Here is a 14,918-nt window from a genome sequence, read left to right as displayed (position 1 = left end):
ATTTTGTGTTCTAACTCCCTGACAAATGCCTGCAATATGTTTGAGCTTCCTATTTGAGACCAATTGACCAAATTATCCCAAATTTATTTGATAACCCCACAATACCCTTCCTTCATTTTTGAAATACTTAATATTATCAGACGTTTATTTTCCTCCGTCATCAACCGATTCTTCTTCGACGACAGAAAGCACTGATCTTTAGCGACAATTTTCATAGTCCTGATGATGGCACCAATGACGAGGAGAGGCAAACATTCGAAAGAAAAGTCAGGTTCAGACACTGCTAAAGTGAGGAAGGAAAAGAAATCGCCGAATATGATGATGAAGAAGAAGAATAAATGAAAAACAGGTTAAACATGTATTTTATTATTGAAATCGACCACAATATATTATTTTTCTCGAGTAACCCATAATTTTAACGTCTTAATGAATAATTTTGGTCTCATTTCTTAAGATCTTTGATAGTTTCCTTTTGTCCCAATTTTTTAGGGTTTTGTTGTCAAATGTGTTGCTACTTTTCTTTTTTTACATAATTTGTTATGTTTTGATTGATATTTTTGTCAAAAAATTGGAATGATTATTCTGAATTTCGTATTTATTTGTTACAGTTATTCATGATATATATTTTATCCCCAATTGTTAGGGTTTTGTTCTTGAAAATGTTTGTTAAAGTATATCTTGGTTTAGAACATCATTCTTTCTAAATGAATGACATTTTGTTATGAAATTTGACGGTTTTGTTGTTGTGGATTTATTTTGGATAGTTTTATATATATAATTTGACTAATGAACAGTTTTTGTAAATATATTCTAAATTGTTCCCAAATATGATTGGGTTGTTCTTTACCATTCCATATTTTATTCCTTGATTTGATAATGATAATATTTTGTACAAATTTTTAAATATTAGAAATGGCCGATGAAGAGGAAATAAGTGATGATGCTGAGTTGATGAATAGTGGAAAGGTAATAATTACACGATGTTCCTCTGCTTATTGTAAAAAAATTCATGAAAGAGTTGAAGCCGATTATAGGGAACGAACAACTGAGTAGGATAAAGGATACTCCAGTTGGTAAATTGATAGACATGCCAGTTCCTCCTGTGAGTAGTGACAGAGTAGACTATATTTTTAAAAGATTTGATAGCCCTTCGTGCTCGTTCATTGTTGGTGGTGATATTTCCATTCCTTTCACTTCAAGAGACTTCTCCATCGTGCTTGGTTTGCATCAGAGAGGTCAACAAGTCGATTTGGACCTCAAGCTTGAATCAAGCTTCCTTTCTCGACACTTTGGAGAAAAAATAAGCAACACTCACAGGATTGTTATAAAAAAAAAGCTTGTTTCACTTGCGAGTAGTAATGTCGAAGCTGACATTGATGATTTTGTTCGGATGTTTATTTTGTTCGTATTCAATTGTGTAATATTCTCCACCGATAATTATATTACTCCTAGTTTTATTTTTCCTTATATGGATGATCTAAGCATAATTTTTAAGTTTTCTTGGGGAAATGCTGCGTTTCGGTTTCTTTACCGAGAATTAGATAATCAAGGAAGCAAACTTTACTTGGATGGTTGCACAGTTGGATTGATGGTGAGTATTAAGTTATATCAGTTATTGTGCTATTATTTTTTGAAGTTGTTTACCTATATAATTTTTGGCTTAGGCTTGGTTTTACTAGAGAGTGTCATCATTAGGTGTACCACGTGGTGCTCATATATTTCCTCGTTTGTTTCATTTTGGAAAAGTAAGATCCATTTGGATGCTGTCAAAGATGAATCGGTTTTCGATTACTTATCCTATTTTGAATGTAGGAGCATCAATATATATATATATATATATATATATATATATATATATATATTTGGATCAGGTTTTGCCAATATATCCCTTTCCAGAGGAGGAAATGTTATTGGACAACAAGGTAATTCTAGTAGCATCCTTTATTTGATATTTTAGAAATAAAAAAAACATTTGGTATTAATTTGTTTATTATTGTAGTTGGTGCTGCCGGTTTTGAAGGAACAAGGAGGCAGTCAGATAATTGTGAACTCGACAAAACGGTAAAAAAACAAATGGCTGAGATAAAAATGTTGAAACGCATTTGTGCACAGTTGAAACCTGAGAGAGTTGGAGCGAAGAGGAAGCTGCTTGATGCGAAAGAAAATGTAGTGTTGGAGAAGGAAGTTGCTCGAAATCGCAAAGGAAAAGATGTTGTAGTTGAAAATGATCCGAGTTCTGATGACGGTGTTGATGGGGCCTGTAGTGACCCTTATCGAGATCACCTACTAAACAGAACTTAGGCATGCAATTAACTTAAACAAACAGTAAACCAGAATAAGCTGCGGAAACAATAAACATTAATACAATCCCAAGGAAAGGAATCTGCAAATACCCAAATATTTATACAACCAAATCGAACGATGTATCAACCCAATACAAAAATAATAAACCTTAGGAGAAGCTCCAACTGGCCATCCCCTGCCTAGCCTCTCTTGGATCCTCTCGCCTCATCCAATCGCAATCCTGCCCCATGGAATAGGGTGTCCAGGAACATAGAGTACGAGACGTGAGCACAAAACGCTCATCACAAGAGTAAGAGTATACATTCATGCAAGTGCACCGTCTACTGACTGGAGGTCAAAAATCAGATAACAAAGACAGACCGGACCCTAGTATGTAGCACGCTGTGCCGTCGCTTCAGGAGGTGGCTCACATACCGAAATACCAGTGGATAGGCGGGACCCAAATCGATGGAAATCCATCCACTAATAGGATAGGGTAAAACCCTACTAACAGACATCTCAAAAGAGATAGCTCAAGATGCAAATGTATGCAGCATAAAATCATGGCATATAAATCATGCAGTCACATAATACATGCATACTCAGTCAGGATATCTCGAACAGTCCTTTCGTACCTCAAATAATAGGCTCGCTCTACCAGCTCTAAGTCTACGCCTATAATCCGCACTACACTGCCAAATGATACTAATATCATTATAGTGCTCTAAAAGCCTTAACTAAGCTCTTGCATACTCCTAAATACTTTTAGGAAGTAAAAGCTATACCTTCGTCCGTCTTCAGCCCTTTGATGTCGCTTGCCTCAAAACTAAACCACAGCTCCGCTGCAAAGCCTGAATCGCAACGCCACTTCCGGATTCCCAATGGGATGCCTAGAATGCCCTAGATCTAAGCTAGAAGACCAAGGAATCGAGAGAAGAGAGGTGAATGGTGTGCCTGGAAATGAATCTCGACAACTCTATTTATAGACAATGAACGGAACGTCCGTTCCTCTATCGTTGCGTTTGTTCGCCATCGTTGTGTCCGAACGTCAACATCAAGTTCTTAAGCAGTGACGCATTCTAGCTGGCACGAACGTTGCGTCCGTTCCTAGAACATTGCGTCCATTCTGCCTGACCCTCCGGACCATATCTGATCATACTGGGTCCATTTTCGGGCGTCGCTAATCCAATTGAAATTCCCTTAATCATGTTAATTTGATTAATTAACAGTTACTCACTAAATCTGGGTACGGGCTACTACATTATCCCCCACTTAAGATATTTCGTCCTCGAAATCTGATCTTAAGTACTGAATGTAAAACAAGATGCAAAAACATTATTTATTCAAATCAAACATTTACAGAGTTTATAACTGAATAAAACTCTAAAAGGAAATAAAAAAAACTCAGGATGTTCTGTACGCATCCTGATTTCGAGCTCCCAAGTGGCTACCTCAGTGCCTCGGCGCTTCCACTGAACTAAAACCAAAGAAATAACTTTATTCCGCAAGACCTTATCCTCATGATCTAGAATACGAATAGGTCTCTCTACATACGTCAAATTCGTATCCACCTGAACTTTAGACGGTTGTAGAATGTGAGACTGATCCGCCACATACCATCGCAACAGAGATACATGGAACACGTCGTGAATACTGGACAGATACGGTGGCAAAGCTAGCCGATAAGCCAAATCGCCAATGCTCTCCAAGATCTCAAACGGACCGATAAACCTGGGAGACAACTTGCCCTTGAGGCCAAATCTGAGAATCCTGCAGAAAGGTGAAACTCTCAGAAACACTTTCTCCCCAACATCAAACTGTAGAGGCCTACGCTTAGTATTAGCGTAGCTGGCCTGACGATCCTGTGCAGTCTTAATCTGTTTCTTGATCTGATCAACAATATCTACTACTTGTTGGATTAACTCCGGTCCCTCAGCCTGTCTCGCCCCCACTTCTTCCCAAAAGAGTGGAGTACAACGTCGCCCGTACAATGCCTCAAAAGGTGCCATCCCAATACTAGTATGATAGATGTTGTTGTACGCGAACTCAATCAATGGAAAATAATCCTGCCAGGCTGAACCAAAATCCATAACGCACGCTCGAAGCATATCCTCCAAAGTACAGATAGTGCAGTCTGACTGATCATCTGTCTTCGGATGATAGGCAGTACTCAAACTGAGAGTAGTGCCCATCGCACGCTGAACACTCCCCCAGAATCTAGAAGTAAACCTGGGGTCTCAATCACTGACAATGCTCACAGGCACTCCATGAAGTCGAACGATCTCCTGAATGTAAAACGAAGCCATACGATCCACATTGTACTCTCGGCTATAGGAAATGAAATGAGCTGACTTGGTGAGTTGGTCCACCGCAACCCAGATAGCATCACAGTTACTTGAGGATACCGACAAATGGGTCACAAAATCCATCGTGATAAACTCCCATTTCCACTCAGGAATAAGCAGACTGTGAAGCAAACCTCCAGGTCGTCGGTGTTCTGCCTTGACCTGCTAACACACCAAACATCTCGAAACATACTGATACAAGCTGTGTTTCATCCCCTTCCGCCAAAACCGAGTACGTAGATCTTTGTACATCTTGTTACTCCTCGGATGAATACTCAACTTAGTGCGATGTGTCTGAGACAAAATCTCTTCTCGCAACTCCTCATCCTTCGGAATCACAAGCCTACCAGACAAACACATAAAACCATCTGACTGATAGTGAAATCCTGACGTGCTACGTACCCCGTTGGCTAGACGATCCAAACGCTGGGTCTTCGAGTCAGACATCTGAGCATCCCGAATCCGCGAATACAAAGCTGGCTCAGATAGTATCGCAAACATCTGGATACTCTGCATAACTTTCTTGTGTTTTAAGGTATACCCTGAAGAACAACACTCTCCGATCGCACTAGACATTGAACAAGTCTGAAGTGTGGATTGTGACGCCCGGGGCTGAAGAGGCAGGGAGTGATTGCCGGTTCCAAGAGGTTGCACGGACAATAAGCGGCTCCTGGTAGGCTTCTAGGTGGAGGGAGACATGAATGAACCAATCTCGTGCCGGAATGAGAGGGATTCTGAGACTGTGTAGGTATGGGACTACATGGTTGAGGAGAGTTTAAAAGATTTCATATGTACTATTCATATTAAGAAGGTGCATCTTCTTTTCGGGAGCTCATCACATAAGAACTCCAAAGTTAAGCGTGCTTGACTTGGGGCAATTATAGGATGGGTGACCCCCTGGAAAGTTTTTCAGGGTGCGTGTGAGTGAGGACATAAGCACGCTGAAAAGACACGTCTTGATACAGTGGGGCGTTACAAATGGTATCAAAGCCGACCTCTCTTAGTACGGTATGGTTCGGGGATGAACCAAGCGGAAGCTGGTGGGCATGTGACGCCCGGGGCTGAAGAGGCAGGGAGTGATCGCTGGTGCCAAGAGGTTGCACGGACAATGAGCGGCTTCTGGTAGGCTTCTAGGTGGAGGGAGACATGAATGAACCGATCCCGTGCCGGAATGAGAGGGATTCTGAGACTGTGTTGGTAGGACTACATGGTTGAGGAGGGTTTAAAAGATTTCATATGTACTATTCATATTAAGAAGATGCATCTTCTTTTCGGGAGCTCATCACATAAGAACTCCAAAGTTAAGCGTGCTTGACTTGGGGCAATTATAGGATGGATGACCCCCTGGGAAGTTTTTCAGGGTGCGTGTGAGTGAGGACATAAGCACGCTGAAAAGACACGTCTTGATACAGTGGGGCGTTACACGGATAGTCGCACCTTGCGACTCAAGGCATCAGCAGTGAGATTAGCAGCTTCCGGATAGTACTTAATCTCGCAATCATAGTCTTTAAGCAAGTCCATCCAACGCCTCTGTCTCATGTTCAACTCCGCCTGAGTGAACAAATACTTGAGACTCTTGTGGTCGGTGAAGATCTCAAATTTCTCGCCATATAGATAATGACGCCAGATCTTCAAATAGAATACAATGGCTGCCAACTCCAAATAATGAACTGGATAATTGTCTTCGTGCAACTTCAACTGTCTAGAAGCGTATGCGATCACATGCCCATTCTGAGTCAGGACACAACCCAACCCCTGAAGAGAAGCATCTGTGTAAACCACGTACCCTCCAGATCCTGAAGGTAATGCCAACACTGGCGCAGAAGTCAACCGTCGTCAAAGCTCACAAAAATTCTCCTCACACTCAGAGGACCACTCGAAATCAACACCCTTGCGGGTAAGCTGCGTCAACGGTCGAGCTAGCTGAGAGAAGTTCAAAATGAAGCGACGATAATATCCTGCTAGACCCAAAAAACTACGGATCTCAGCAACCGTCGTCGGACGCGACCAATTACGCACAACCTTAATCTTGCTCGGATCAACAGAAATCCCCTCCCTTGATATGATATGGCCAAGAAAGACCACTCAATCTATCCAAAACTCACACTTACTCAACTTGGCATACAACTGCTCATCGCGAAGAGTCTGCAGTACCAATCGCAAGTGAGAAACATGCTCGTCCGCATTGCGTGAATACACCAGGATGTCGTCAATGAAAACCACGAAAAACTTGTCCAAAAACTCCCTGAAGACACGATTCATCAGATCCATAAATATAGCCGGCGCGTTAGTCAAACCAAATGGCATCACTAGAAACTCGTATTGCCCATAGAGAGTACAGAATGCAGTCTTGGCTATGTCCTGATCTCGGATCTCATCTGATGATACCCAGATCTCAAGTCAATCTTGGAGTAAACCGAAGTACCCTGCAGCTAATAAAACAAGTCATCAATACTAGGCAAAGGATACTTGTTCTTCACAGTAACCCGATTCAGCTGTCGGTAGTCAATGCACAACCGCATAGACCCATCCTTCTTCTTCAGAAAGAGAACAGGAGCTCCCCAAGAAGATACACTAGGACGAATGTACCCCTTGTCCAAAAGATCCTGTAACTGATTATTAAACTCTCGTATCTCTGACGGAGCCAGACGATACGGTGCTCGAGAAATAGGCTAAGTACCAGACATCAACTCTATGCCAAACTCGACTTCCCTAGTAGGAGGAAAACCCGGAATCTCATCTGTAAATACATCTGGGAATTCATCCACAACAGGAATACTTTCTATCCCAACGCTCTCAGCGGACAAATCAACTGCATAGATAAGGTAGCCTTCCCCGCCAGACTCTAGAGATCGACAGGCTCTCAAAGCTGATACCAATGGCATCGGGGGTCGCCCTCTCTCTCCATAGGAAAACCAGCTATCACCCCCATCCGGATTAAAGCGTACTAATCTCTGATAGCCGTCCACTGAAGCTCGATAGGTAGTCAACATGTCTATCCCCAGAATACAATCGAAGTCATCCATCGAAAGAACCATGAGATTCGCTATCAGAATGTTCCCTTCGAACTTTAAAGGGAAACCCATCACTAGACGCTTAGCCAAAGCAGATTGACATGTTGGAGTAGAAACAGAAACTACTACATCTAGTGCAATGCATGGTAACTTATGCCTCTTAAAAAAACGTGCAGAAATGAAGGAATGAGATGCACCAGTGTCAATAAGTACAAGAGCAGGTATACCATATAACAGAAATGTACCTGCGATGGCCTTCTCATTCTCCTCCACTACCTGATCGTGCCTCAAGGAAAACACCTGGCCAAAAGCCCGCGGCTTCAAGTGAGAACTCCCAGCAGGCTGTCCCTGCGACCTCTGCTGAACGGTAGTTTGAGAACCCGATCCCGAACCAGAACCAGAACCAGAACTGCCTCCCCCAGATAGTGGACAATCCCTTTGGAGATGACCCACCTCTTCACAATGGAAACAAGCTCCAGAACCTTTACGGAATCTGTCGGTCGGATGGTTCTTCCCGCAATGGTCGCACTTCTCCTTCTTCCCAAAACGAACAACACCAGCGGAACCAGAGGAAGAAGAAGTAGATCCGGACTTCTTGAAAGACTGAGCACGGGGACCCTAAGAACTCGCAGGCCTCAACTGAGAGAAAGACCTGTTCCACCGAATGCTATCCTTCGCCTGCTCACCAAACCCTCCTAGGTCATGTCATCACCAACCGCCACACGGTCATGAATCTTAGGGTTAAGGCCCTGAAGGAACAGATTGTACTTCTCAGAGCTATCAGCAATCTCGGGACAATAGGATAACAGATCGAAGAACTTCTGCTGATACTCGTCAATAGACATGGCTCCCTGACGTAGACTCAGTAGCTCACCCGCCTTCATCTAATGGAGTGCAGGTGGAAAATACAGCTTCTGAAAAGCTGTGCGGAACTCAGCCCAAGTGGTAACTCCTCTCGTCGCAAGAAAAGGTGAAGAAGTGAATCTCCACCACTTCCGGGCTTGCCCATCCAGAAGATAACCAAGTGTCTCCATCTTCTGCTTCTCAGTACAATGAAACGTCTAAAAATTCATCTCCATACGGTCTAGCCAGTTCTCCGCATCCTCCGGAGACTCGCCTCCAACCAAGGGCTTAGGACCCATCTGTAAGAATCGGCGCACAATGAAACGCTGATCAGGCGATGATGATGGCGTTATCGATGACGCTCCCGATCGGCATCGCCCCAACATCCACCAATACTGCCATGGCTATTCTGATCATCGCGGTCTGCCATATACAAAAATTATCTCACGGTTATCTTATGCAGAATCTAAATCCCAAGAATACTATGCATGATCTGATACCATAAATGTAGTGACCCTTACCAAGATCACCTACTAAACAGAACTTAGGCATGCAATTAACTTAAACAAACAGTAAACCAGAATAAGCTGCGGAAACAATAAATATTAATACCATCCCAAGGAAAGGAATCTGCAAATACCCAAATAGTTATACAACCAAATCGAACGGTGTATCAACCCAATACAAAAATAATAAACCCTAGGCGAAGCTCCAGCTGACCATCCCCTGCCTAGCCCCTCTTGGATCCTCCCGCCTCATCCAATTGCAAACCTGCCCCATGGAATAGGGTGTACAGAAACACAGAGTACGAAATGTGAGCACAAAACGCTCAGCACGAGAGTATGAGTATACATGCATGCAAGTGTACCGTCTACTAATTGGAGGTCAAAAATCACATAACAAAGACAGACCGAGCCCTAGTATGTAGCACGCTATGCCGTCGCTTCAGGAGGTGGCTCACATACGGAAATATCAGTGGATACGCGGGACCCAAATCGATGGAAATACATCCACTAACAGGATAGGGTAAAACACTACTAACAGACATCTCAAAAGAGATAGCTCAAGATGCAAATGTATGCAGCATAAAATCATGGCATATAAATCATGCAGTCACATAATACATGCATACTCAGTCAGGATATCTTGAACAGTACTTTCGTACCTCAAATACTAGGCGCGATCTACCAGCTCTAGATCTACGCCTATAATCTGCACTACACTGCCAAATGATACTAATATCATTATAGTGCCCTAAAAGCCTTAACTAAGCTATTGCATACTCCTAAATATTTTTAGAAAGTAAAAGCTATACCTTCATCCATCGTCAGCCCTTTGCTGTCGCTTGCCTCAAAACTAGTCCACAGCTCCGCTGCGATGCCTGGATCGCTACGCCACTTCCGGATTCCCAATGGGATGCCTAGAATGCCTTAGATCTAAGCTAGAAGACCAAGGAATCGAGAGAAGAGAGGTGAATGGTGTGCCTGGAAATGAATCTTGGCACCTCTATTTATAGACAACGAACGGAATGTTCGTTCCTCCATCGTTGCGTTTGTTCGCCATCGTTGCGTCCGAACGTCAACATCAAGTGCGTAAGCAGTGACGCATTCTAGCTGGCACGAACGTTGCGTCCGTTCCTCGAACGTTGCGTCCGTTCTGCCTGACCCTCCGGACCATATCTGATCATACTGGGTCCATTTCCGGGCTCCGCTAATCCAATTTAAATTCCCTTAATCAGGTTAATTGAATTAATTAACAGTTACTCACTAAATCTGGGTACGGGCTACTACAGGGCCGATAAGACAATTGAAGAAGAAGAGTTGATTTTGAGATATGACCAAGGTGGTAATTGTAACGCCCCAAAAATTAATTATCGAATTAATTAGCAATTGAAATAATTATTGAGTTGATGAAATAATTATTATTGCTAATGAGGTTATAGAGTGTATTTACAAAATACACGTGTCAATTAATCAATGAGTTTGATTATTTTTAGAGATCTAGAATATTTGGCATTTGGAATAATTATTGAGATATTGAAATAAAAATAATTATTTATGCCAGATAAATTAATTTGGAAGCATATTTGATCGAGTTGACTGGTCAGAGTCTAAGATGGACTTAGTAATTAATTTGGAAAAATTATGAGTCCAATTGACTGGTAAAAGTCAATAATTTCAAAAATGGTATTAATAGACGTGGATTGTGTGTACCGGAAAATATCAGATTTAGGACTAAATTTTACCATTTGAGTATCAAATAAATTAATCCAAGACCCAAAAATATCGGGTTACTATAAATAGAAAACACACGTTGAAGCATCAGAAAAGAAAATACAGATTTAATATTTTCCCCTAATTTTTTGAAATTCCCGACCGGTACTGTAGTAGTCCACGTTTTCTATTTTTTCCGACTGTTCACCGAATCTCCGATCGAAGATCTGAACGGTCAGATTGTAGCCAAGATCAAGACGAATCCATTGGTATAAAGAAATAAAAAATCCAACGGTTGGATCGCCGGGAAATTGGCGATGAAGAGACGAATTTCGAGAAAGAAACGGCGTAGATCGAAGCCCGGAAAGTTTATGGCCGCCGCCTGGTTTTTCTCCAATCACCGGGGCGTCGGACCTCCGTTCAAGGTGTGGCTTAGATGGTTGGAATCGTCTCGTCGAGCTCTACATATCTGGAAAATTTCATAATTTTTGGAGAAAATTTGCATCGCCGCCGCCAGACCGCCGCGTCGCCGCCGTCTTCTTCGATTTTCCGGCGACCTCCGGCGAGTTAACCATTTTTGATTGTCTCGACGTGATGGATCCAAATATCCAAGTTTCGAGTCAAGATTTGAATCTATGAAGCGGTGAGAACGCGATAAAGTTTGCAAATTTATCGATCAAAGTTTGACCAATGTTGACTTTTGTATATTATGTTATTTTTCACAGATTCGATTCTAGTCGAGGATATTTAAAAGAAAGGATCAGCATTTTAGGGGTTGGAATTTTTTCAGACTTGGAAAACTGAGGTACGAGCTGATGTTGATTTTCGAAGGGAATGAATACTCGAGCGAGTTTGAGATTCTTGAGTTCCAGATTTAAAATCACATACTTGCATGTTTATTTGATTATTCGATATTGAATGAGAATTTGAATGATTTAATTGATTTTTGATATTATTTGAAAGACATGAGTTTGTCTATATGAAATTGTTTGAAGTAAGTGATTTATATATTAGATTTGAAAAGCATGACATTGTTTATTTGATTTAATTCAATGATTTTCGATATTATATTCATGAGTTTGAATATACGAGTTGAATGTGTTGACATCTTCGATACATTGATGTCTGAATACACAGATTTATTATTTTCGATTCGATTAAATTGCATTTAATACATATGCATTCATCTTGAGCCAAATTTCTTGATTTTTAGAGGGCTGAGTTGCCCAGATTCGAATTAGACGTTTGGGAGCTATATCGAGTGGCCTGGGATGTTGAGTTCCCCCAGTGTCAGCATACTCCTATAGTTGCGCCAAAGTCTAGAGGTTTGAGACGCGTAGAACCACCCCGAGCGGGAGCGTAGGTGGGTTAGTTGCGTGATCTTGACTTCGGGATCCCAACCGATTGTCCGATATTCCTTTGATTATCTGATTTGATAATCTCGATTTTGAAACACATGCATTTCATTTGCATTTTCCTTAAGAATATGAATGTATATTATGATTTTAATATACTTACTTGATATTACATGTTACGTCGCTTTTACTGAGATTTTATTCTCACCGGAGTTATCCGGCTGTTGTCTCGTTTTGTATGTGTATTTGACAACAGGTGGGGCAGGAGCTAGTCAGAGTCAGCATGGTTAGCTCGGGATCGAATGATAGATGTGAGGCGTCGATTTAGGAGTCGAATAACTTTTAGAACTCGGTTAATTTTTGAAGCATGTTTTTATTGTCAAATTTATTGTATTGCATGTATTTTAAACCCCGATTATTTTTAGAATTGATATATATCTAAGACCGAGTTTAAAATTGTTTCATTAGTGAGCCAGAGATGATCTCGCTCGAGCCGTATATTTTTCTCGGGCGAGACATTGTTCTTGATAAAAAAAAAATATTTTGTGATTGTCTTGGCTCATTTATTTATGGATGATTATTTTACTATTCAAGATTAGATGATTAGAATCGAGGTCCTCACATTAAGTGGTATCAAAGCGATAAGATTCTTGGATTGGAATAGAAGTGAGTGAGTGGGGTAGATCGAGTCCGTTTGAATTATTTTATTTCGCATGTGATTAATTTCATTGTTTGATTACTTGAATTACATGCGAGCATGCTTTAATTATTCCGAATTATATGTTTACATGATTATGTGAATTGATTTTTTTTTAAAAGCATGAATTATATGAAAAGAGTATCAAAACTGGTTCGAGATGAAAATTTGTAAGCTCATGCGATTACATGAGTATGTTGATTAGAGGATGATCGAAACTGAGTTGATAATTTTGATATTTAGAGATTTGTGCTTACGTGATTATTTGAGATAATAATTGTGTAGCCGATATGGTGGAGATAGCTAGCAAATCAGATTTGATTTGTGATGAAAGACTGCTTGCTCCGGAGGATTTGAGATTATGATAAGAAGTTGAGGTTTATGAATTGTTGAGCAGGATTAGATTACAGGTGAGAATTTATTTATGACAATTTGAATGGTTATGTATTTGTCATTATCAATTGTATCTCCCTGTTGAGCAAAGAATTTTATGCTCTCGAAATTAAGAATCAGTATTGATGAAAAATGAGATGATCTAGAATATGATTATATGATATCTATTCTTGAGGATATTAAATTAAAAACCACTCGAAGTTTATTGTGGCTTAGATTGATCAAGGTAAGAGTTGATATTTTAATTCTTAGCGATGATTGAATTGATTCGTATCGGATGAACCTCAAGAGAGAACATAGAGAAAAACTCGATTTTAAGAATTTCAGAATTTCATAATGAAATCAGATTGGATCAATGATGTAAGTGATTGGTAAGTATCCTTGAGGTAAGAATTTTATTATCTTGACTTGTCAATGTGAAGAATGTGGTGTAAGTTTTGAGAGAGTGTTGTATATTACTCTTAGATCAAAGCTAAATGTTTCTAAACGCCCATTCTGAGTTGATGTTTAAGTTTATGGCATTATGAGATTGATATACGAATGAAAATATTGTATCTTATTAATTGGTTCTAAGATGATTAGATTTTGGTAATAGATTGAATTATTGGGAATTGATTTAAGTTGTTATACTTTTGAAAGTTATTTGTGAATATTCAGATGTCAGTACTCTTGTGCTAAACTTTTGGGATGCGTATGATTGATATAATATTTTGAGAATTATATTAGATCCCCAATCGATTGTATGGAGGACTTGTTGAGTTATCCGATATTGTTCTTTTGAAAATGATGATTTGATCGAGTCTTAAGAGAACATGTATGGAATTCCAGCATGGAATTGATTCGAGGAGTTATTGTGATTGTAAGAGTGGAAGAGTTATGAATTTAAGAGTTTGTTGAGGAGAAACTGTTTTCATATATAATAAGAGGATAATTAGTGCTTTTGGGATAATACCTATTTTAGTTATAGTTGAGCCTTTCTTTCGATTAATTTGAAAATACTTGAATCCTATTGTAGTTATGCATCCTTGATTCGCATAACATTGAATTCGATGAGAATTACCTTTTGGTATCAATTGATATTCGAGTATGAACTTGGGAATTGAAAATTCTTAATATTTCAAATTTTAATTCTGGAAATTGATATTGATTCGGGTGAAATTTGATTATTTGATTCATTTGTGATATCGATTTTATTTTGACATCGGATTATGCCATGAGATTGTATCTTTTTTTTTATGACTGCGTGCGGATTCCTCGTGAGTGAGGCCACGTTGACAACCATGATTTTGGTTTGTCTTGATGATGGGCATGATGTCATACTCGATGACGTGTGATCACCTGATTTGATATTGATTGATTGGCTCGCATCATTTATTCATGGAGCCTTAGAATTTGATTTATTCACCCCTTGTATTGAGATGCAAGTGAGTTGTTTTCACTTAGCAGAGATTGTTGTCCAGAATTCATTCTATTGATGATCATGATTTGAGAGAATCTCTTTGATATCATTTGGATTCCGACTCGGAGAGTCATTGATTATTGATGAATATATTCGGTATTTGTAATTTTGTTGGCTCGTAACTAATAGAGATAGATATCACTATTAGAATTTATTGTTCGACTGAAACACATAAAGTTTTAGTTTAATGATAGTACATATTTTTTGTATTTTGGGTGAGATTTTGAATCAGAATGGCCGTGGATTGAATAGATGATTTGTGATGATATTGAATTAGTTTAGCGAACCCTTCGGATTCGAATTTGGGTTTTTAAAG

Source organism: Henckelia pumila, chromosome 1 (assembly GCF_033568475.1).
Source record: "Henckelia pumila isolate YLH828 chromosome 1, ASM3356847v2, whole genome shotgun sequence".
NCBI classification, from domain to species: domain Eukaryota; kingdom Viridiplantae; phylum Streptophyta; class Magnoliopsida; order Lamiales; family Gesneriaceae; genus Henckelia; species Henckelia pumila.
Note: the sequence above shows the minus strand (reverse complement) of the source record.